At 40.9% G+C, this 23963-nt stretch overlaps 1 protein-coding gene across 6 annotated transcripts in view; it reads right to left on the reverse strand.

The window, feature by feature from the left end:
- FBXL2 (F-box and leucine rich repeat protein 2) overlaps positions 1 to 23963 on the reverse strand; it is a 110676-nt gene that overhangs the window by 85834 nt on the left and 879 nt on the right. Inside the window, exon 1 of one of the 6 annotated variants that reach the window (XM_049871172.1) lies at positions 18607 to 18954. The exons of the other annotated variants lie outside the window; for them this stretch is intronic. The gene's annotated coding sequence lies outside the window, so the exon portion shown is untranslated. Of the gene's footprint in view, positions 1 to 18606; positions 18955 to 23963 lie in introns of those variants that run through there. 6 annotated transcript variants of the gene reach the window in all.

The following is a 23963-nucleotide window of genomic DNA, read 5'->3' on the forward strand; positions in this document are numbered from 1 at the left end:
CAGAAAGAAGCACTGCCTGGTCCCGCACAAGCCTCACAATCGTTGCTATGTTTGAGTCCACTGTTGCAGCCACTGTGTCAGTCCATCTTGTTGAAGGTCTTCCTCTTTTTCACTGACCCTCTATAAGCATGATGTCCTTCTCCAGCGACTAGTCCTTCCTGATATCACATCCAAAGTATGTGAGACGAAGTCTCACTATCCTTGCTCCTAAACAGCATCCTGGTTGTACTTCTTCCAAGGCAGACTTATTCATTCTTCTGGCAGTCCATGGTATATTTCAATATTCTTCACCAACACCATAATTCAAAGGCATCAATTTTTTTCTGTCTTCCTTATTCATTGTCCAGTTTTAGCAAGCATATGAGGCAACTGAAAATACCATGGCTTGGGTCAGGCACACCTTAGTCCCCAAAGTGACATCTTCACTTTCGAACACTTTAAAGAAGTCTTTTGCAGATTTGCTCAATGCAATACGCCATTTGATTTCTTGACTGCTGCTTCCATGGGCATTGATTGTGGATCCATGTAAAATGAAATCCTTCAAAACATCAATATTTTCTCAGTCTATCACAATGTTTGCTTATTGGTCCAGTTGTGAGGATTTTTGTTTTCTTTATGTTGAGTTGTAATCCACACTGAAGGCTGTAGTCTTTGATCTTCATCAGTAAATGCTTCAAATCCTCTTTGTTTTCAGCAAGTAGGGTTATGTCACCTGCATATTGCAGGCTGTTAATGAGACTTCCACCAATCCTGACACTACGTTGTTACAGACTGAATTGTGTCCCTCCTCCCAAAAAAATGTGTATCAACTTGGTTAGTCCATGATTCCCAGTATTGTGTAACTGTCCACCATTTTGTCATCTGATGTGATTTTCCTATGTGTTGTAAATCCCACCTCTATGATGTTAATGAGGCGAGATTAGTGGCAGTTATGGTAATGAGGTAGGACTCAATCTACAACATTAGGTTGTGTCTTAAGTCAATCTCTTTTGCGATATAAAAGACGGAAGCAAGTAGAGAGACACGGGGACCTCATACCACCAAGAAACAAGGGCGAGGAGAATAGCACATACTTTGGACACAGGATCCCTGCACTGAGAAGCTCCTCAACCAGGGAAGATTGATGACAAGGACCCTCCTTCAGCGCAGAGAGAAAGTCTTTCCCTGGAACTGATGCCCTGAATTTGGACTTCTAGCATACTAGACTGTGAGAGAATAAATTTCTGTTTGTTGAAGCCATCTACTTGTGCTATTTGTATTATAGCAGCACTAGATAACTAAGACACATTTTTCTTCATACAGTCCAGCTTCTCGGATTATTTGCTCAGCATACAGATTAAGTACGGTGAAAGGATACAACCCTGATGCACACCCCACCCTTCCTAATTTTAAACAGCGCAGTGTTCCTTTTTCTTCCAGAATGACTGCCTCTTGGTCTATATACAGGTTCTGCATGAGCACAATTAAGTGTTCTGGAATTCCCATTCTGTGCAATGTTATTCGTAATTTGTTATGATCCACAGAGTTGAATGCCTTTGTATAGTCAATAAAACACAGGTAAACATCTTTCTGGTGCTCTCTGCTTTCATCCAAGAAGAACTGTCTTTGCTCCTTAGACTGGATTATTTTAATTGTCCTATGTTCAATTTCACTGATTCTTCTGCCTGCTCAGGTATGCTGAATTTAGATTTGGTTCCCTTTTATAATTTTGACCTCTTTGATGATGTCAGCATTTTGTTCATACATAGTTTTCATTGTATACTGTAGTTCTTTGTCCATGATTTCCTTAAGCTCTGTGAACATATTTAAGACAGCTGATTTAAAGTCTCTGCCTATAAGTCCAATATGTGGGCTTTCTCAAGGACAATTTCTGCCTTTTTTTTATTTTTCCTGTGAATGGGCCATCCTTTGTATGTCTTCTAATTTTTTGTTAGAAACTGGTATTTTGAATATTATAATGTAGTAACTCTGGAAATCAGATTCTCCCCACCCATCAGGACTTGCTGTTGTTCACTGCTGACAGGTACATTAGTCGAATTGTTTATGAACTTTTCCCAACTATTTTTGCAAAGACTGTATTCCTTGTGTGTCAATCCACTGAGGTCTTTGTTCTATTATCTCAATGGTCAGCCAGTGGCTGGACAGAGATTTCGTTAAATGCCTGAAGCAAAATAAATAAATCAATAAAAATAAAAACACTCTCCTGGTCTGCAGATTGGTTCTGAGCTGGGGTACTCCTTCAGTGATAAGCGGGACTGCTTCCAACTCTGCCTTAGCCACCACCTCCTGATATGTAGAGTCCAAAGATCAGGCAGAGGCATACGTCTAGGGTCCCTGTAGGTCTTTTCCAGCCACAGACACGTATGCCGCACTCCAGATTCCCCAGTACATGTGGGAGCCCTTCAAAGAACTTATTCAAAAGATCTTTCTCCTCAGCCACCTTCTTCCCAGGATTTTCAGTCTGTTTGCTGCTCCATCCCTTGCCACATGTGCCTATGGCTAGTGTATGTTTTTAAATGCTTTCAAAAGGCACCACCTAGTCAGCTACTCTAGCCCAAGGACGGGGGAGGGGTGAAATAACACTGAGCCTCTGCTCCAGTCCTTCGGGGAACCACTATACAGGTCGAAACACATAACCACAATTTTTTGAGAACCATGTCCATGTTGGCCCCTTGGCAACAACAAGACACGCCAAGAACATGGGCTGCTGTCCCCATGGCTACCGCGATACTTGAGCATGAAAGATCAGATCCAGAGTTCTGAAATTGATTCTGTCAATTTTTGCCAGTTTATCGATAGACTGATTTTTTAAGTTTCTTGTCCCACCATTTTCTGTCTCATTTAATCTTCACAGCAATTCTACAAGAAGAAAATCACTATCTTGTTTTTACATATGAAAAAAACTGATACAGTGTGGTGAAATGAGTTCCTTTATGTGGCCTTTTGCCTTGGTTCTTTGGAAAAACAACTTGAGAGATTTTTTTCCTAAGCCCTGAGGAGTTACCTTTGCCCTAGTTTTCTATCCCAGAGGGTTTGTTACTTTTGTCCAGGTTGATTGACATTTCCTGGGTAAACCATAAACAACTTGTGGTTTGATACTATTTGTCTGGTCCTGGGCTGCAGCCTGCCCTGGGATTGGTATGCACCTTACAGGGATTAGTCAATGGACTATGCAAATGAGGTGAGTTATAGCCTATCATGCAAAGGAGATACCTGTTGGCTACCAAGAGAGGATTGGTCAGTTTGTAGCCCTGCTGGGAGGGGCTATGCCTTGAAATTGAAAAGGAGTTGTGTATATAAGCAGCCAACTCCACAAAGGTTTTTGGGAGACAGAAAGAAGGAGGAAGAGAAGCAGAAGGAAGAAAGAGAGAAGAAACACAGAGAGAGAGGAGACAAGGAATCTCCTAAAAGAACTGTAACACAGGTCAAGAGCTGTAACGCTGAAGACAGTGAGAGGCTCAAAATAGGCCCAGTGGCAGAGCCTGTGGCAACTGGCCTGAAAGGGGCCCTGTGGCAGAGTAGGTGGCAAAAGATGACAGGGCAGAAGGGAGCCCCTCGTAAGGGGGCTGGGAGGAGGCCTGCACTGCTGGCCGAGAGGAGCTGAGAGAGCTGTCCAGCACCGACGGAGGCTTTGCCTACGTGCTTCCTGATCCTAAGTTGTAGCCTGTTGACCCCGACCCTGAGTTGTACCCTGTTCCTTAATAAACCATTTAACTGTAAGTATGGTCTGTGATTTCTGTGTGGCCACTGCAATGGATTATCAAACCCAGATGAGAAGTTGAGAGTGCCATGGGAGGGAAGGCTGGTGCCAGAAATCACTAAAAAGGTTGGAGAGTAGAGGTATGTCTGACCTCCACCTCGTGGGGATCATCACTGGGCTGACCCTGATTTCCATTATACCCCCGGAAGTTAGACAGGTTTTGATGCTACACCTACCACCATTTTACACCCAGAGAGGTAAATGATTAGCTACAGATCAGACAGCTAGGAACTGGGAGATGATAGCCAAAACTTTTCCCTACACCATGTGGTCTCTAAGAAAAACTGAGTTATACATAAGAAAACCAGTAGATAGATATGACGTTGAAATAAGAGGTTTAATGTAAAGAAGTCTACTTTGCAAACACCAGAGAATCAAGTCAAAACTAGTAGAACTAATAAGGGATTTAAATCAAGTGATCTGATAGAGGGCACATGCATAGGAGTGAAAGAGCTCTGGGGCTTCATAAGGGTAGGTAGCACTTCTGTCCCACATACCACTGATCGCTCAGAACCTACCATGGTGCCTCCTAAGTTCTAGAAACAAGCTCAATGATTACATGTCAAATGAATGACTGAATATTGGTAATAGCCATAATCCTCATAAAATGGGTGAAGATGTATAAATATTTAGGATTGGTAGCACTTTAAGTGTTTAGCAAGAGATCATATCACAATTGTATTTAATTTTTACATTTACATACCATAAACTCACCATTTTAAAGTGTTCACTTCAGTGGTTTTTAGTATATTCACAGAGCTGTGCAACCATCACCAGTATCTAATTTTAGAACATTTTCATCAACCCCAAAAGAAACCACACACCCATTAGCAGTCACACTCCATTCTTCTCTCCCTAGCTCTGGGCAACCACTAATCTTTTCTGTCTCAATGGATTTGCCTATTCTGCACATTGAACTTGAATGGAATCACACAATATGTGATCTTTTGTGTCTGGCTTCTTTCACCCAGTATGTTTTCAAGGTCCATCCATGTTGTAGCATCTACCGTACTTCATTCCTTTTTATTGATGAATAAGATTTCATTGTGTGGTTATACCACATTTTGTTTACTCACTCATCAGTTGATGGACATTTGGATTGTTTCTACTTTGGGAGTTGTCTTAGTTATCTAGTGCTGCTGTAACAGAAATACCACAAGAGGATGGCTTTAACAAACAGAAATTTATTTTCTCACATTCAGGAGGCTAGAACTCCAAATTCAGGGCGCCAGCTCCAGGGGAAGGCTTTCTCTCTCTCTAATGGCTCCAGCGGCAGGTCCTTGTCATCGATCTTCCCCTGGACTAAGAGCTTCTCAGCACAAGGACTCAGAGTCCAAAGGACACACTCTGATCTGGCACTACTTATTGGTGGTATGAAGTCCCCTTTGGTGAGCATTCACATGAGACACAAATATCTTCATTTCTTTGGCCCATTGAGAAGGTCTATCCACATACCTCTTCCCCATACCTCCTCGTCTCCAATTTTCCAATCATGTTTCTTCCACATCCCTGACCATTCAGCCAAACCATTGGCCACAGTCCATGAATCAGAATACAATCACACATCTGGCCATTTCTCCTTCAAAGCAAAGGAACAACCAGGTGCCCTGCTTAAAGTTCTGCCCATTGGGAGGATTTCCCTTCATCAAGGTCCTTCAGGGAGGTCCCAGAAAGGGGCTGTAGTGCTGCCGCTGTCCACCTTCATGTTGTGCCTGCATATCGTGAGAAACCATCTGTAAACCAGGCACAAGTTTTCTCTTCCTCAGTCAACTGATCATAAGAACTCCCCATGAGGCCATAGGTGCAGGCTGGGAGATGGAAGGTAATGTGACAGGAGGGGAGACCATAAGCATTTGGGCCACTTCCTCGTGCAACTTACTTGTGCCTTCAGGTCCTGCTCAGGTCCGGTTTTGTATATACCACTTCCATTTAATGATGGAGTGCAGCTGTGCATGTCCAACTTTATGGCTCTGTGGGTCAGACAACACTCACTTCATGATGGGCAGCTCAGGCTGCATGGTGACTTTATGTCCCATGGTTAAGCATTCAGTCTTTACTAAGGCCCAGTAATAAGCCAAAAGCTATTTCTCAAAAGGAGAGTAGTTATCTGCAGAGGATGGCAGGGCTTTGCTCCAAAATCCTAAGGGTCTGTGCTGTGAGCCACCAACAGGGGCCTGCCAAAGACTTCGAACAGCACCTGTATCTGCAATGGACATTTCAAGTCCCATTGGATCAGCTGGATCATACGGCCCAAGTGGGAGAGTGACTTGCCCCGGCAGCCTAAACCTGTTGCAGAGCCTTCTCTTGTTCTGGCCCCCACTCAAAACTAGCAGTTTTTCGAGTCACTTGATAAACAGGTCAGAGTAGCACACCTAAATGAGGAATATGTTGCCTCCAAAATCCAAAGAGGCCCACCTTTTCTTTGTTGATTGAGTGCAGTCACTTGGACCCTACTACTAAGGGGTCCAATCAGCCCCACAAAGTTAGGTGTCTTAATTCAGTTAGGGCAGTTTCCACTGTAAAATCTAACATATAAAATAGCAATCACAGCAATCTTTAAGGATGCTGGGGCTCCCTTCACAAATTAGTTCCTCACAGTTGTGGTAAAAGCTGTGTCCTCTGGGTACTCCAAGTGTGGGTCTGTGGGTTTAACCTGATAAATCCACTCCAGCAGCCCAATTTCCCTAAGCCTTTGGATATCTTCTTCTACAGTATACTAAGGCAGGTCTGGTACTTCAACTTGATTTAGGGTAGTCCACTGCATAATCCATGCTTCAGCAACCCAACGAAATAAACTATTAGATCCTTTTGTAACTTCTCAAGCTGAAACACTGAATGAAGAATCTGTGGTTAGTGAGCTCATATCAATACACTCAGACTGATCTATCTTTATGTTCCTTGCACCATTGACCTACATCCTTAATAGCCTATTGCCACACATTTATTTCCCAGGTTTCTGTTTGTACATATTAGAAAAGTCGAGCAGTTCTTTTGGAGTGTAGCATTACCTCCTCCTGGGTCATATCTGTACTTCACCTTTTCAGGTTCGTTGGGACTTAAGTCTAGTTACAGGTCGAGAAGCCAAAATTGGTAGTGGGGAAGTGTTTTGAGAGAGATAGATTTATATCAAGGATATGGGCCCACACAGTTGTAGAGGCTGGAATGTCCCAGGTCCATGGGTCAAGACAGAGGCTCCTCTTGATTCACGTAGCTGCAGGGGCTTTTTGCTCACACTGGGTCCTGCAGCTGGCTCCTGTTTGTCTGACCTCCAGTTCTTGGGACTTAAGCTAGCAGCTTACCTAGCTCAGTCAATGCCCCAGGAAATGACTCAAACAAGGGCTCTTTAGATGTACCTAGGTTAACCTCATTAGATGGGGGTGGAGGGGCTAATGATTTTACTGAGCAGAGTGGTTTAGCAGAGAAACATGGAGTAATCTCTTCAGATGGGAGTAAGAGGAATGGTTCTGTTTGCAGGAGTGATTCAATGGAATTTAGGGGCTCAGTGCCTCCAGCTTCCTGATTATCTGCCCATATGTCCCCATCCCAGGTTTCAGCACCCCATGTCTTCCCAATCAATGCCCTCATTTTAACTTCAGATACCTCTCGAGGTTGGCAATTGAGTTGGCATTGTAATTCAACCTCTCTTACAGACTCTGGGTTTGGTTTTCGGCAATATCGGCTCTATTACTACAGGAAGTAAGGCTTTCTTTCTAAACATAGGTGGAAGCTTTGAGGTCATTTATGCAGCACTTGACCTCTGCCTCTGAACCCCTGAGTGCATCTCTTTCTTTCACCAGTTTGTCTAGAGAAAGTAGGACCAACCAACCAGCTTCCTTATACTTCTCATTATGGTAAAATTGTAGAAAGGTATCACACATGTAATCACACAGAGCCTCACCTTTCACCAATACCTTATCTATTGGTGATGATATTTTGCATATTTGTATTGTCACCTCATGCCATGGATTAGCAGTGCCCTCTCTACTACTGGAAAGAGTCGTCAGCATCTTTAAAACTAGACTTGAGAATCAATTTAGAAAATTTATCCTTATAATTTTGTTTCTCTAGAACCACTCTTGGTACCAAATGTCTTGGGCTGGGTTCTCTAGAGAAGCAAAAACAGTAAAGCATACAAATCCATATACATATATAGAGAGAGAGATTTATATCAAGGATACGGCTCACACGGTTGTGGAGGCTGGGAGGTTCCAAGCACGTGGGTCAGGATAGAGGCTTCTCTTGATTCACATAGCTGCAGCAGCTTTTTGCTTGCACTGGATCCTGCAGTTCGCTCCTGTTTGACCTCCAGTTCTTGGGACTTGAGCTAGCAGCTTACCTGCCATCTTGCCTACTGATCTTGGGATTCATCAATCTTCACGGCCTGTGAACAAAATCCCTGCCCTCTGACCTCCTGATCCTGGGTTCGCCAGCTCCTGTAGCTATGCGAATCAGGAAAAGTCTCCATCCTCACCCATGGACACAGGTTATTCCAGCCTCTACAACTGGGTGAGTCATTTCCTTGATATACATCTCTCTACATACATGTATTATACATTTCACTAGTTTTGCTTCTCTGAAGAACCCAGCCTAAGATGGAGGTGTTATGAATAATGCTGCTCTGAACACTCAGGTACAAGTTATTTGTGTGGGTGAACGTATATTTGCATTTCTCTTTTGTATATTTTTCTATTTTTTGTATATATGTACAAGTGGAATTGCTGGATGATATGGTAACTCTATTTTGAGGAACTTGCAAACTATTTTCCAAAGTGACTGTATCATTTTATAATCCCAACAACAAATGAGAGTTTCAGTTTCTCCACATGCTTGCTAACACTTGTTATCGTCCTTTTTTTGTAGTAGGTATGAAGTGATATCTCATTGCAGTTTTTACTTGCATTTTCCTAATGACTAAAGGTTTCAAGCATTTATTCATGTGCTTGTTGGCCTAACTGTACTTACTTTTTAAAGCCATTTAGTAGAAAACATAACAGATAAACAAAAAACATTATAGGTAAATCCAGAAAGAAAATAAATAAATATAACACAAACTAAGAATCTCTGGAAACAATAGAAAAATCAAGAACCAAATCAGCAAAATAGAACCCGAACACGGAGTTTATAGAAAAAAGTATAAAAATGGCTTTAAAACAGATGAAAAGATCTATACCTTCTGCCTTTACTTTCTCAATACTCATTATTTACTTAAACTCCTGCAATTTGGTTTCCGTTCCACAGCTCTTCTGAAGCTTCTTTCTCAAAGGTGACTATGACTGTTCCCCTACAAAATTATAACCATCGCCATAGTTACTATTTATTGAGCATTTACTAGGTGCCAAGGCTATTCTAGGCACTTTATGTACATATGAACTCATTTAATTCACAACAACCCTATGAGACAGGTTCCATTCCCATCCTCACTTTAGAGAAAACCACAATATAGAGAAGTTAAAGGACATGTCTGAGGGTTACACAGATGTGAGGGGCAGAACTCAGATGATATGTTCCTTTAGTAAATTAGATTTGATTCTTGGAGGTTTCCTAGTCAAACTTCCCACTGGAAAAGGGATTCCTTCCTCTGAAATTCTTGGTTCTGTGGCCTCGGCCAGGCACTGTGAGTGAAGCATCAGTGCTTCACAGAAGAGAGCATTCTAGTATGGCCTATTCTAACAACTAGAAGGTATTTCCTATGTTTAGTTGAAATCTTGTAACTCTGATTCACTGATCTTGGAATAAAAAATAAGCCCATCCTAATATAATAATACATAGAGAACCCCAAAGATTCCACAAGAAAACTATTGGAACTAATAGAAAGATTCAGCAGAGTAGCAGGAGACAAGGTCAACATACAAAAATCAGTTGGATTCCAAAATACCAAAGAGAACTTCATAAAGGAAATAAGGAAAACAATACCATTTATATTAGCCCCTAAAAAAATAGGAATAAATCCAACCAGGGATGTAAAAGACCTATACAAAGAAAACTACAAAACGCTATTGCAAGAAACCAAAACAGACCTACATAAATGGAAAAACATACCAAAGGAAGACTCAACAATGTGAAAATGTCAATTCTACCCAAAGCAAACTACATATATATATATACATACATACATACATACATACAGGTATAAAGTAATCCCAATCCAAATACCAACAGCATCATTTAACAAGATGGAAAAGCTAATTACCAACTTCATATGGAATGATGCCCCAGAAAAGCAAAGCATTATTGAAAAAAAAAAACAAAGTAAGAAGTCTCACACTATGTGATCTCAGAACCTACTATACAGCCATGGTAGTCTAAACAGCCTGGTACTGGTACAACCAGAGATACACAGACCAGTGGAACAGGGTTTAATCTCTAAAATCTATAGAATACTTCAACATCTCAATAACAAAAAGACAAATAATACAAAAAATGGACAAAGGATATCAACATAGACACTTCACCAAAGAATATATTGAGGCAGTTAACAGACACATGAGGAAATGCTTGCGATCATTAGCCATTAGAGAAATGCAACTCAAAACTAAATGAGATGCCATCTCATCCCGACATTACTAGAACGAATCAAAATAAACAGAAAATAACAAATGTTGGAGAAGTTGAAGGGAGATTGGAATTCTTATGCAATGCTGGTGGGACTGTAAAATGGTACAAGCATTATGGAAAATGATACGGTGACTCCTTAAAAAGTTAGAAATAGAAATACCATACGATCCAGCAATCCCACTCCTAGGAATATATCCTAGAGAAATAAGAGCCATCACGTGAATACACATATGCACACCCATGTTCACCGCAGCATTATTCACAGTAGCAAAAAGATGGAAACAACCTAAATGCCCATCAACAGACGAATGGATAAACAAACTGTGGTACATACACACAATGGAATACTACACAATGAAAAAGAACAATGATGAATCCGTGAAACATCTCACAACATGGATGAATCTGGAGGGCTATGCTGACTGAAATAAGTCAATCATAAAAAGACAGCTACTGTATGAGACCACTATTACAAAAACCCAAAAAATGGTTTACACACAGAAAAAAACAATCTTGGATGGTTACAAGGGAGGGGAAATGACTAACTACATAGTAGACAAGTGTTCAGTTTGGTGAAGGGGAAGTCAACACAGCCTGATCAATGCAAAGTCATAGAAGCTTCCCAGACGCATCCAAACACCTTGAGGAATGGAGTTACTGGGACTAAGGATCATGGTTTTGGGGAACATCTAGGTCAACCAGCATGACACAGTTCATAAAGAAGATGTTCTACATCCGACTTTGGTGAGTAGCGTCTAAAGTCTTAAAAACTTGCGAGCGGCCATCTAAGATGTATCTACTGGTCTCATACTGCTGGAACAAAGTAGAATGAAAAAAATACCAAAGACACAAGGAAAACTGTAGTCCAAAGGACTAATGGACCATATGAAGCAGCCTCCACCAGCCTGAAAAAAAAAATGAGCTCAGAAAAACAAGACGGTTGGTGCCTGGCTACCACCACCAACTTCTCTGACAGGGATCACAATAGAGAGGCCAGGACAAAGCAGGAGAAAAAATGTAGAACAAAATTCAAATTCACCAAAAAGACCAGATTTACTGGTCTGACAGAGACTGGAGGGACCTCCGAGACTACGGCCCCCCGGCACCCTGCTAACTCAGAGCTGAGGCCACTGCCGAAAGTCCACCTCTTAGCCAAAGATTAGACAGGCCTATAAAACAATTAACATGTGAGGAACTGTGCTTCTTAGTTCATTCAAATATACATGACCAAATGGGGAACACCTGCCCAAAAGCAAAGATGAGAAGGCAGGAAGGGGACAGGAAAACTGGACGAATTGACACCAGGAGCCCGGGGTAGAGAGGGAAAGGAGAGTGCTGACACATTACGGGTATTACAACTAATGTCACAAAACAATTTGTGTATAAATTTTTGAATGAGAAACTAATCTGCACTGTAAACTTTCACCTAAAACACAATTAAGATTTTTTTTTTTTAATTATAATAAGCCCATCCTTCTGACAACTGTTGAGTATCTGAAAATTGTCGTGGTGTCATTCACCGCCACTCCCAACAACATCTCTTACCGTTCTTTAGTTCTCTCCTCTAAACTAAATATTCTCAATTCCTGACACCATCTGTCTCATGACCAAGTTTCCAAAGGCCCCACCATTTTGGCCAGCCTTCTCAGAAAGTTACTCTACTTTGTCAAAAATCCCTTTTAATGTTATCACTTAAAGAAAAATATGGCAAGATTATAAACCACCTTGATCTGAACCTTTATACTTCACCGCCTAATTTGGAACTCACTTTTTAAACACCAGTCAAAAAAGTCTCCAAGTCCTTTCTGCGGCACTGATGTCAAATCCAGAGGCCATTTAAAAAAAAAAAAAATTAGATTTTAAAATAATTTTAGACTTACAGAAATGCTGCAGAAACAGTACAGAGTCCCTGTACACCCTTCTTCCAACTTTTCCTAATGTTTATTTCTTCCTTAGCCATAATACAATTATTGAAAGCAGGAAATCAACACTGACCTAATACCATTGACTATTCCATAGACCTTTACGGTCACTATGAGTCAGAATCGACTCTCAGGCAACAGGTCTGGAAACCCTGGTGGCGTACTGATTAAGAACTACGGCCGGTAACCAAAAAGTTGGCAGTTTGAATCCACCAGGCACTCCTTGGAAACCCTGTGGGGCAGTTCTACTCTGTCCTATAGGGTCGCTATGAGTCGGAATCAACTCGACAGCAACAGGTTTATAGACCTTACTTGAATTTTGCCCAGAAGCTATTTTCAGCTCTCAATCTTCTAGATGTCTTTTCAGGACTTGACTCTCATAACAGCCTTTCTCCTCCTCTTCTCTTTTTTAACTGGCCTCCTGTGACCCTACACTATTCTAGTCCTTCTTTTACTGCTCTCACCCAGTAAACATTTAACTGGTACACATTGTACAATCTTGAGCAAGAGCTGTGCCCAAAATAGAAAGACGTTCCTTTGCACAGAATAGGCTTCCCTCCACACCAAGTGCTGGCTTCCTTAAGAGACCAAAAACCAAAACCAAACCCATTTCCATTGAGCCAATTCCAACTCACAGCGATCCTATAGGACAGAGTGGAACAGCCCCATAGGGTTTCCAAGGAGTGGTTGATAGATCAGAACTGCCAACCTTCTGGTGAGCAGATGAACACTTAACCACCGCACAACCACTGCACCACCACGGCTTCTTAAGAGAGGCAAAGGGGTATTCATGGTAAGGACCGAGTTCAAAGGTCACATTCTCTATGAAGCCTTCCTGACTTCCCCAAAGTAAAAAAATACTTACTACTTTTCACTCTGCCTGAGCGTTCCGGACACATCTCTCTATTACAGCCCTTTCCCCAATAGTAAATACTGAGCCCTGATGGGCCAGGCCTGGAAACAGATGCCTTAACTCACAGTCCAGCTCCACTCCCCTAGCTGACCACAAGACAACTCTCCTTATTCCCCTCAAATTCATCATTACTAACATAGGACTTATTTTCTACCTCAGTCAGTTTGCTCCCTCCCAAGCCTCATATTCGTCAATAGCCCTGCACACATTGTAGTTATCCATGTCAGAAAATGTTGGTATTCAATCTAAAATTTCCCTCTTAAATTTATGCTCCTAAGAATTCCTTTTCATCCAAAACTATTAGTACGTACCTACCATGTACAAATTGCTCTGTGGGAAAAAAGGAAAGGAAAATTTCTAAAGAACAGAATCAACTACACTTATCTTCAATAAAATACTTACAAATATTAAATAAAAGGATTAGCAATTCAAGAGAATTCACAAGTGTTTCATGATGGAGCCAAATAAGTGGCAAGGAAAAAAAAAAATTGATGAATTGAAAGAAACCGTAAGAGTGGGCCAGTGTAATGAACGAGAAAAATTTTACAAAGAAGGTAGAAATTAAGTCTGGCTTTACCAAATCCTAACAATCAGATGTCATACATGGCCCTGGATCCTGCAGAATAAACCAGTTATGAAAGGATTCTCAGGACAACTGGAGAAACTTGAATACGGGCTGGGTATTAGATGATATTAAGGAACTATCAATTTTGTAAAAAGCAACAGTGGTTTTGTGGTCATACAGGAAGGAGTTGCTATTTTTAAGAGATGAATGATACTGAACTATTTAGAGGTAAAATGCCTTAGCATCTGTAATTGATTTAAAACTTCAGGGAAAAAAAGGGGGGGAGGGCTGTCTTAGTCATCTAGTGCTGCTGTAACAGAAATACCATGAATGGATGGCTTTAGCAAAGAGAAATTTATTTCCTCACAGTAAAGTGAGCTAAAAGTCCAAATTCAAGGCGTCAGCTCCAGGGGAAAGCTTTCTGTCTGCTCTGGAGGAAGGTCCTTGTTATCAATCGTCCCCTGGACTAGGAGCTTCTCTGTGCAGGAAACCCAGGTCCAAAGGATGCGCTCTGCTCCCAGCACTGCTTTCTTGGTGATATGAGGTCCCCACTCTCTGCTTGCTTCCCTTTTCTTTTCATCTCTTGTAAGATAAAAGGTGGTGCAGGCCACACTCCAGGGAAACTTCCTTTACACTGGATCAGGGATGTGACCGTAGTAAGGGTGTTACAATCCCACCCTAATCCTCTTTAACATAAAATTACAATCACAAAATGGAGGACGACCACTTAATACTGGGAATCATGGCCTAACCACGTTGACACATATTTTGGAGGGACACAATTCAAACCATGACAGGGGCAAATATGGCAAATGTTTAAAATTATCCAACCTAAACCAAAAAAAACCCCATTGCCATTGAGTCGATTCTGACTCACAGCAACCCTACAGAGCAGGGTAGAACTGCCCCGTAGTTTCCAAGAAGTGCTTGGTGGATTTGAACTGCCAACCTTTTAGTTAGTAGCCATAACACTTAACCACTATGCCACCAGGGTTTCCATCCAACCTAAGGCGTGGGTAAAATGATGAGCGTTCATTATAGGATCCCACTTTTCTGTGTATGGGAAACTTTTCATAAAAACAAAAAAACGCAGTTTTAAAGGATAGGTTGGATCCATTCATATAAGCCAACAAAGAGCTCCTCATTCAGAGTGGATGAATCACTATAATGGTCAGCAAAAAAAGAGGGAGATCCTCAACAAGATGAATTGACAGATACAGTGGCTACAACAATGGGGTCAGACATGGCAACGAGTGTGAGGACAGCTCAGGACCAGGCAGTGTTTCGTTTTATCATACTTACCGGTCTTTATGAGGTGGAGCTGGCTTGACACCTAGCAACATAAATTTTTTCCTTTATGATGTTAACGCAGTAAATTACACTGATTTTCAAATGCTACATCAAATATGCATCTTTGAGGCAAACCCCACATGGTCAAGATATGTTATCCTTTTTATATGCTACCAGATTTGATTTGCTAATATTTTATTATTATAGATTTTTTACATCTGTTTTCATACAGGAGGCCTGGTGGCACAGTGGTTAAGGGCTTGGCTGTTAACCTAAAGCTTGGCAGTTTGAATGCACTAGCTGTTTGTTCCTTAGAAACTCTATGGGGCAACTCTACTCTATTCTATAGGGTCTCTATGAGTCAGAATCAACTGGACAGCAAAGAGTTTGGTTTTGTTTTCATTTTCATAAGGGATATTGGTCTTTAATTTTATTTTCTTTGACAGGTTCAGTATCAAAGTTCTGTTGGGAAGTATTCCTTATGCATCTCTTTTTCTGAGAGTTTATATAAAATCAGTATTATTTCTTCTTAGAAGTTTCCTAGAATTCACCAGTGATGCCATCTTACTCTGGGATTTTCTTTATGGGAAGATTTTTAAAAACGAATTCAATCTATTTAATAGATACTGGAATATTCATTCAGGATCTTCAGATTTTCCATTTTTTGTTCCGTCAGTTTTGTTTAAATTGTATTTTTCAAGGAATTCGCCAGTTTCATCTAAGCTCTTATATTGTTTTAAAGTTGCTTATAAAAAAAAAATGCCCCTTTATTCCTTTGATTTATGGTAATGTCCCCTTTCATTACTGATGTTGGTTACCTATCTTTTTTTCTTGATTAATTTTATTAATCTTTTTCAAATAATTAACTTTTGAATTTGCTGACTTTCCCTATGGCCTGTTACCTATTTCATTGTTTTCTGCCTGTATTTTTTTTCTATTTGCTTCAGGTTTAATTCGTTCTACTTTTTCTGTATTTTTAAGATGGAAACTTAGGTGATCGTTTTTACATCTTTTTTCATTTCTAATATATCATTAAAAGCTCTAAATTTTTCTCTAAGCAATACTTTGGTGGCATTGCACAAATTTTGATATGTTGTGCTTCCATAACTACCCACTACGTGTAGCCAGACACACGAAAAGATGTTCAACGTCATTAGTCATCAGGGAAACACAAACCAAAACCACAATGAGACACCATTTCACTCCCACTAGGATGGCTAAGATAAAAAGCAAACAAACAAAAAACTCAGAAATAACAAGTGCTGGAAGAGATGTGGAGAAATTGAACCCTCATCCGCTGCTGGTGGGAATGCAAAATGGTACAGCCATTGTGAAAGCAGTCTGGTGGTTCCTCAAAAAACTAGAGGTAGAGCTGCCATATGACCCAGCAATTCCACTCCTAGGTATACACCCTAGGGATTTAACAGAAGTAACATGAACAGACATATGCACACGCATGTTCATCACAGCACTACTGACAACAGCAAGAAGATGGAAACAGCCTAAGTGTCCATCAATGGATAAATGGATAAGTAAAACGTGGTACATATATTCAATGGACTATATGAAGAAGAACACGGCATCAGGACTGGAGGAAGATTCATTAACAACCTTCAATATGCAGATGACACAACCCTGGTTGCTGAAAGTGAAGAGGACTTCAAACACTTACTGATGAAGATCAAACATCACAGCCTTCAGTATGGATTACACCTCAACATAAAGAAAACAAAAATTCTCACAACTGGACCAACAAGCAACATCATGATAAACACAGAAAAGATTGGAGTTGTCAAGGATTTCATTTTACTTGGATCCACAATCAACACCCATGGAAGAAGCATTCAAGAAATCAAAAGACACACTGCCTTGGGCAAAGCTGCTGCAAAAGATCTTTTTAAAATGTTAAAAACCAAAGAGGTCACCTTAAGAACTCAGGGGCACTAGACCCAAGCCATAGTGTTTTCAATCACCTCACATGCATGTGAAAGCTGGACAATGAATAAGGAAGATCAAAGAATTCACACCTTTGAATTATGGTGTTGGCAAACAATATCCAGAAGAACAAATAAATCTGTCCTGAAAGAAGTGGAAACCCTAGTGGCGTAGCGGTTAAGTGCTACGGCTGCTAACCAAACGGTCGGCAGTTCGAATCCGCCAGGCGCTCCCGGGAAACTCTACGGGGCAGTTCTACTCTGTCCTATAGGGTCGCTATGAGTCGGAATCGACTCGATGGCACTGGGTTTGGTTTTTCTTTGTTTTGGAAGAAGTACAAGCCAGAATGCTCATTAGAAGCAAGGACGGCGAGACTCACATACTTCGGACATGTTATCAGGAGGGACCAGTCCCTGGAGAAGGACATCAGGCTCCGTAAAGCGGAGGCTCAGCAAAAAAGAGGAAGACCCTCAATGAGACGAACTGACACAATGGCTGCAGTAATAGGCTCAAGCATTAACAATGACTGTGAGGATGATGCAGGACCAGGCCATTTTTTGTTCGGTTGTACACAGGGTTGCTATGAGTTGGAACCGACTCAACAGCACCTAACGACAACATACAATGGAATCTACCCAGTAATAAAGAAGAATGAGTTCCCAAAACATCTTCGGACATGGATGAACTTGGAAGGCATTATGGTGAGCGAAATAACTCAATCACTAGAAGACATATTGTATGTTCTCACTTTTATGAAACGACACGAACAGGCAAATGTACAGAAATTAATGTTCATTAGTGGCTACCAGGGACAAAGAAGAGCACAGGAGGATTCACTCTCTAGATAGTAGGCGCTTGTATTTTTGGTGATGGAAAGGTAACACTAAATGAGTGAAGCACGCACAGCCCGACAAGGTAAACGATGTTACTAAAAGGTACACAAGAAAAAAGGACCTTTTGGTAACTGCTATGACATACAATTTTGAAACAACAGCAACAACACCCAAAAAATAGACACGCGAGTATGTATGCATGTAGACGCATATGTATATAGGTATGTACATGCGAGTATATATTTGTGTACGTATAACCCATTGCCATTGAAACAATTCTGACTCATAGTGACCCTACAGGACAGAACAGAACTGCTCCATAGGATTTCCAAGGAACGGCTGGTGGATCTGAACTGCGACCTTTTGGTTAGCAGCTGAGCTCTTAATCACTGTACCACCAGGCGTCCACAGGTGTATGCATACGCGTGTATGTGACTGAATGCACATGTATACGTATATATAACAAGGCACATAGAGGGCACAGTTGCAGATACTTCTTAGACATAATCAAACACCTCAAAGGATTGGCTTCCTGGGTTTGAAGTGTTAGGACCATAGTCTCATGGGCCATCGCGGTCAACTGGCATAATATAGTTCATGAAGTTTACATTCTACATCCTAGCTTGGGGAGTAGTGTCTGGGGTCTTAAAAGCTTAAATTTGGCCATCTAGGATAAAACTATGGGTCTCCACGCATCCAGAACAAAAGAAAGAAGGGAACCAAGGGCTCTAAGAAGAAACTAGTGTACAGGACTAATAATAGTCTACGCGAACCACAGCCTCATCTACCCTGAAACCAAAAGAACTAAATGGTGCCTGGCCACCACTACTGACCGTTCAGATCAGGCCCACGATCAATGGACCGTGATAGCACGGGAGAAAAATGTGGAACAGAACATCAAATTCCTAAAAAACAAAACAAAAACCAGACTTACTGGACTGGTTGAGAACAGAGGACTACTGTCCTGAGATACTCCTTAAACCTTGAACTGAAACTACCCCCCCCCCAAGGTTATCTTTTAGCTAAATAATAGTCAGGCTTATAAAATAAAGAATATCACCCATGAGTACTGTGCTCTTTTAAAAAATCATCTTTATGAGACCAAATGGTCAACAAATACTTTAAAACAAAGATAAGAATGTAAAGGGGCAGAGAAACTAGATTAATGGGAGTGGAACAACCAGAACAGAAATATGGAGAATGTTGACAAATCGTAAAGAATGTAGTCAGTGTCACTGAACAATTTGTGTAGAAACTGCTGAATGAGAAATTAAACTGCTATGGAAGCCTTCACCAAAAACATATTTTTTAAAAGTATTTTCTAATCTCCCTCGTGATTTCTTCTTTAAACCAAGAATTATTAAGAAATACACTGCCTAAATTTCTACTATTTGCAGGTTTTCTAGATATTTTATTGTTTTGGGTTTCTAATTTAATAGCATTGTAGCCAGATAATATACTCTACGACTCTGATCCTCTTAAACATATTGAAATTTATTTTAGGTCAGTGGCATAGTGGTTAAGGGCTATGGCTGCTAGCCAAAAGGCCACCAGTTTGTATCCACCAGCCGCTCCTTGGAAACTCTTTGGGGCAGTTCTACTCTGTCCTATAGGGTCGCTATGAGTCGGAACTGACTCAAGGACAACGGTATAAGGTACTTAAAGAGCCCTGGTGGCATAATAGTTAAGCAATCGGCTGATGACTGAAAGGTTGGAAATTCGAACCCACCAGCTACGCTGTAAGAGAAAGTTGTGGCATTCTGCTTCCATAAGATTACAGCCTTGGCAACCCTATGAGGCAGTTATACCCTGTCCTAGGGTCACTATGAGTCGAAGCTGACTCAATGGCAATGGGTGGCACAAATAGTTTGCTCTTGTCTACTAGCCCAAAGGTTGGTGGTTCAAACCCACCCAGTGGCACCACAGAATAAAGGCCTGGCAATCTGCTTCCATAAAGATTACAGCCAAGAAAATCCTATGGAACAGTTCTACTATAACACGTGGGACCACCATGAGTCAGAATCGGCTCAGTGGCAATGGGTTATACAGTCCAGTTTGATGAATGTTGCACGTCCACTTGCAAAGAACGTGATTCTGCAATGGTTAAGTGTATCACTTCCGTGAATGGCAATTAGATTCAGCTGGCTGATAATGCTGTTCAAATCTTTTATATCTTACTGATTTGTCTGCGTTCTATCAATAACAGGTGTCACTATCTCTTCTCCTTTGGCTTTCTGCAGTTTGAATAGGATATGACTGCGTGTAGATTTTTTTGGTGTTCTGAGCTTCCTGGATCTATAGTTTGGTGTCTGTCTAAAATTTTGGAAAATTCTCAGCCATTACTACTTCAAATATTTCTTGTGTACCTTTCTCTTTTGTCTCCTGCTAGTATTCCCCTTATGTGTATGTTACATGTTTTGTAATTGCCCCAAGTTCTTGGATAGTCTGCCTTTTTTTTTTTTTTTCTCTTTGCTTTTCAGTGAGAAGTTTCTACTGCAATACCTTCAAGTTCACTGATTCTCCCCTCAGGTATGTCCAATCCACTAATGAGCCCATCAAATGCATTATTCATTTCTGTTGCAATGTTTTTGATTTCTCACATTTCCTTAGAGTTCCCAATGTCTTTGCTTAGGCTACTCATCTGTTTTTGCATGGTGTCCACTTTTTCCATTAGAGCCCTTAACATATTAACCATAAAAAAAAAAATCATAGTTATTTTAAATCCCCAGTCTGATAATTCTAACTTCTCTGCCATTATCTGAGTCTGGTTGTGATATCTGCCATTTCTCTTCAGATTGTGTTTTCTGCTTTTTAGTATGCCTTGCAATTTTCTGTTGAAAGCCAGGCGTGACATATCAGGTAAAAGGAGCTGGTATTCTTTCCAATGTGAAGTTCTGTTTATCTTCATGTAGCGGTAAGGGGTGGGGGGAGAGAATCCTTGTATGAGATGTAAGTCATATTATGCCACTCCTCTACTTAAACCCTGCCTTTTCCCTCAAAGGAAAAGTCAAAGTCCTTTAAGTGGCTTACAAGTCCTGCATGATCTGGCTTCCATTACTACTTTGGTCTTACCTCCTACCGCGTTCCCCCTTCGCTCCATTCCAGCCACACTGGTTTCCTTACTGTTTCTCCAATACATCAGGCATGTTCTTGCCTCAGAACCTTTGCACTTGTGCCCTCTTCTGAAATGGTTTTCCTTCAGGCATCCCACAGTTTGTGCTCTACTCAACTGTCACCTTAACAGAGTCACCTTCCCTTCTACCCTACATTAAAAGCATCTACTTTCTCACCCTGTCCTAGAATTCCCTTACCCTCTCACCCAGCTGTATTTTTCTCCAAAGCGTGTCTCACCATCTTATTTGTCTATTCATTATCTGCCTTCCTGACATGAGAATGCACGTTCCATGAGGGCACAGTCCTGCCTCTTTCATCTGCTGCTCAATACTCACCGCCTACAACAGTGTATGGTACACAGTAACATACAATCAACATTTGTTGGATAGAATACCAAAGACAGACAAATCAATTGAAAGACAATATTGGGTGGCACTGAGAACTGCGAAGCCTGGGTTTGAGCCCTGATTCTGACTCCACAAAAACTTTCCCAATGACTTCCGCATTCTGCTTTCCTAGAACTCCCTGCTCCAACCCCAACTCTTTCATAGCCTTTCTAGCTTTCCACCCAGGGCTGGATGTGGCAGTGGCTGAAGCAGACACTCCACAGGGTGGAGGTAGGACACAAAGCAATGGTGCAAGGGCAGGGAAGGCAGCTGTGAAAGCTATCTGTATCCATATCTTAGCTTTGGTTGTCTGCATTGAAAAAGAGCCAAGTAAATCATGTAGGATGTCACTAGACATCATAACAGAGAATTTGTCATAAAATAACAAAGAGTTCACTGACTCAGCTGATAAGACATGGAGACTCTTCATCTTGGGGTAGTCCATTCATCCAAGCACTGGGCATGATCTTTAGTTTGGAAAAGAAGCCATGGTGTAAAAGATCCAACTTTGGAAACAGATTGTTTGGCCTCAAATCCTGACTCTGTCACTTACCATCTATGTGATCTTGGGAAATTGGTGTAATTAAACTGGGTTTCTTAAACGAGTATAATAATATCAATCACATACAGATTTTGGAAGGATTAAATAAATGTGAAGTGGTAAGCACAGAAATGGGCACAGAGGGAGGGCTCTATGAAAGACTACTGTTACAATTATAAAAAATTACCACCACCACCCCAGTACAGACAAAAGAACTTCAATATTTTCAAGAGTGGGAAAATTAATATACAGAGAAACTTTTATTTTTAGTGAGCTATTAACACAGATCTCATCATTTAAGTCTTCTTAATTACACCATGTGATACAAAAAGACCAAAACTGTCTATAAATCTTTGATTAAGAATATCATCTTAATTTGAAAAAGCACAATTAAATATTTTACTGTAAAGTTTTCCCCCAGCTTGTTCTTTCCAACACCTCTGAGAAGTTCCAACCACAGACAAAAAGGGAGAAAAGAGCAAAATAGGAGGAAAGTCCCAATGAATTAATACGGAAAAATTGTACAATGCCATTTTATATTAAAAAAAAAATCTGATTTACAAACTAAAGTATTATACACTACTAAAAACTTGATGATGACAAGTAATAGGTAGTTTAACATATATTTTGATCCATATGAATTAAAATTTAAACAATTATTTGATGCCTTTTTGCAACAGCTTTAGAATACACAACTAAAATAAATGTAAATAATTATTAGGAAAAAAAACTCTGAAAATAACATTTTTTTAAATCACTGCTTCATATCCCACATCTAGATGGCTTTATATAAAGCACTGGTCTTTGTGATTCACAAAAAGCAGGTGCTGATGCCTGAGCACAAACTGAAGTGACAGGAGAAACTCCCAATGCTATTAGAGCCCTAAGTGTGAGCCCTGATCTAATAATCTGTCTTTATTAATTCCCTTTCATTTCATCTCTGTGAAAGAGGGGAGGGACAAGGCAGAGAGAGAGGGCTAGGCGTGCCTACTCTGTTCTGTAGCATCTAGTTCAGTGCCAAGAACAATAAAATACAAGTATTCATCAGAGCCCAAAAATGTTAAAGTCTAAGTAAGGAGGAAAACTAATTTCCTAATACACATATATATATTCAGAGCCCCTGGGTGGCACAAACAGTCAAGCACTCGGCCACTAACTGAAAGCCTGGCGATTTAGGTCCACCCAGAGGTGCCTTGGAAGAAAGCCTTGGCAATCTACCTCCAAATGGTCACAGCTACTGAAAACCCTTTGGAGTGCAGTACTACTATGAAAACTCATGGGGTCGTCATGAGTGGAAATCTACTCAATGGCAACTGGATTGGTCATCTATATATGGCGTATATTTTGGGAAAATTAGTTTCTGAACATATATATGGTATATAGAATACACTGTACATTACTGTTAGGTACCTAAACCCACTGCCATCAAGTCGATTCCAACTCATAGTGACCCAACAGGACAAACTAGAACCGCACCATAGGGTTTCCAAGGTTGTAAATCTTTACTGAAGCAGACTGCCACATCTGTCTCTGACAAAGAGGCTGCTGGGTTCGAACTGCTGACCTTTTAGTTAGCAGCCAAGCACTTTAACCACTGAGCCACCAGGGCTCCCTACTGTCATGCACAGTGATTACACAAGCAAATTCTGAAACAAACTGCCTGGGTTTGAATCCTAGTTCAATTTATCAGCGGGGTGATCTGGGCAAGTCACTTTACCTCTCTGTGCCTCAGTTTCCTCATCTCTAAAATGGATCTCTCATAAGGTTGCTGTGCATATTAAATGAAACACACAAGACACTTAGAAAAAGGCCTCACACACAGAATGTACACAATAAATGTTAGCTCTCATTTTTATAAAGGCAATACAAACAAATGGCTTAATTGGAGAGATTTCCACCAAGTTTTCCCTCCAAAAGGCCAACTGGCGCTTGGGGAGCACTCTACATTCTCAGCTCTCAGCACTGCCACTAGCCTCTGCAGATAAGAAGCATGCCTACGCTGAATTAGTGTAAAAACTGTTTCTTAAAATCAGGCATTTCCCTATTATCCAACCACCCCACTCCCCCACCCCCACTGTTCCCCCCACACACACCCTCAAATATTCCACACCAAGGGTGTGCCCCAAGCAGGGTGTCCCGCTCCGCTTTT

This window comes from Elephas maximus, chromosome 27, assembly GCF_024166365.1.
Source record: "Elephas maximus indicus isolate mEleMax1 chromosome 27, mEleMax1 primary haplotype, whole genome shotgun sequence".
NCBI classification, from domain to species: Eukaryota; Metazoa; Chordata; class Mammalia; order Proboscidea; family Elephantidae; genus Elephas; species Elephas maximus.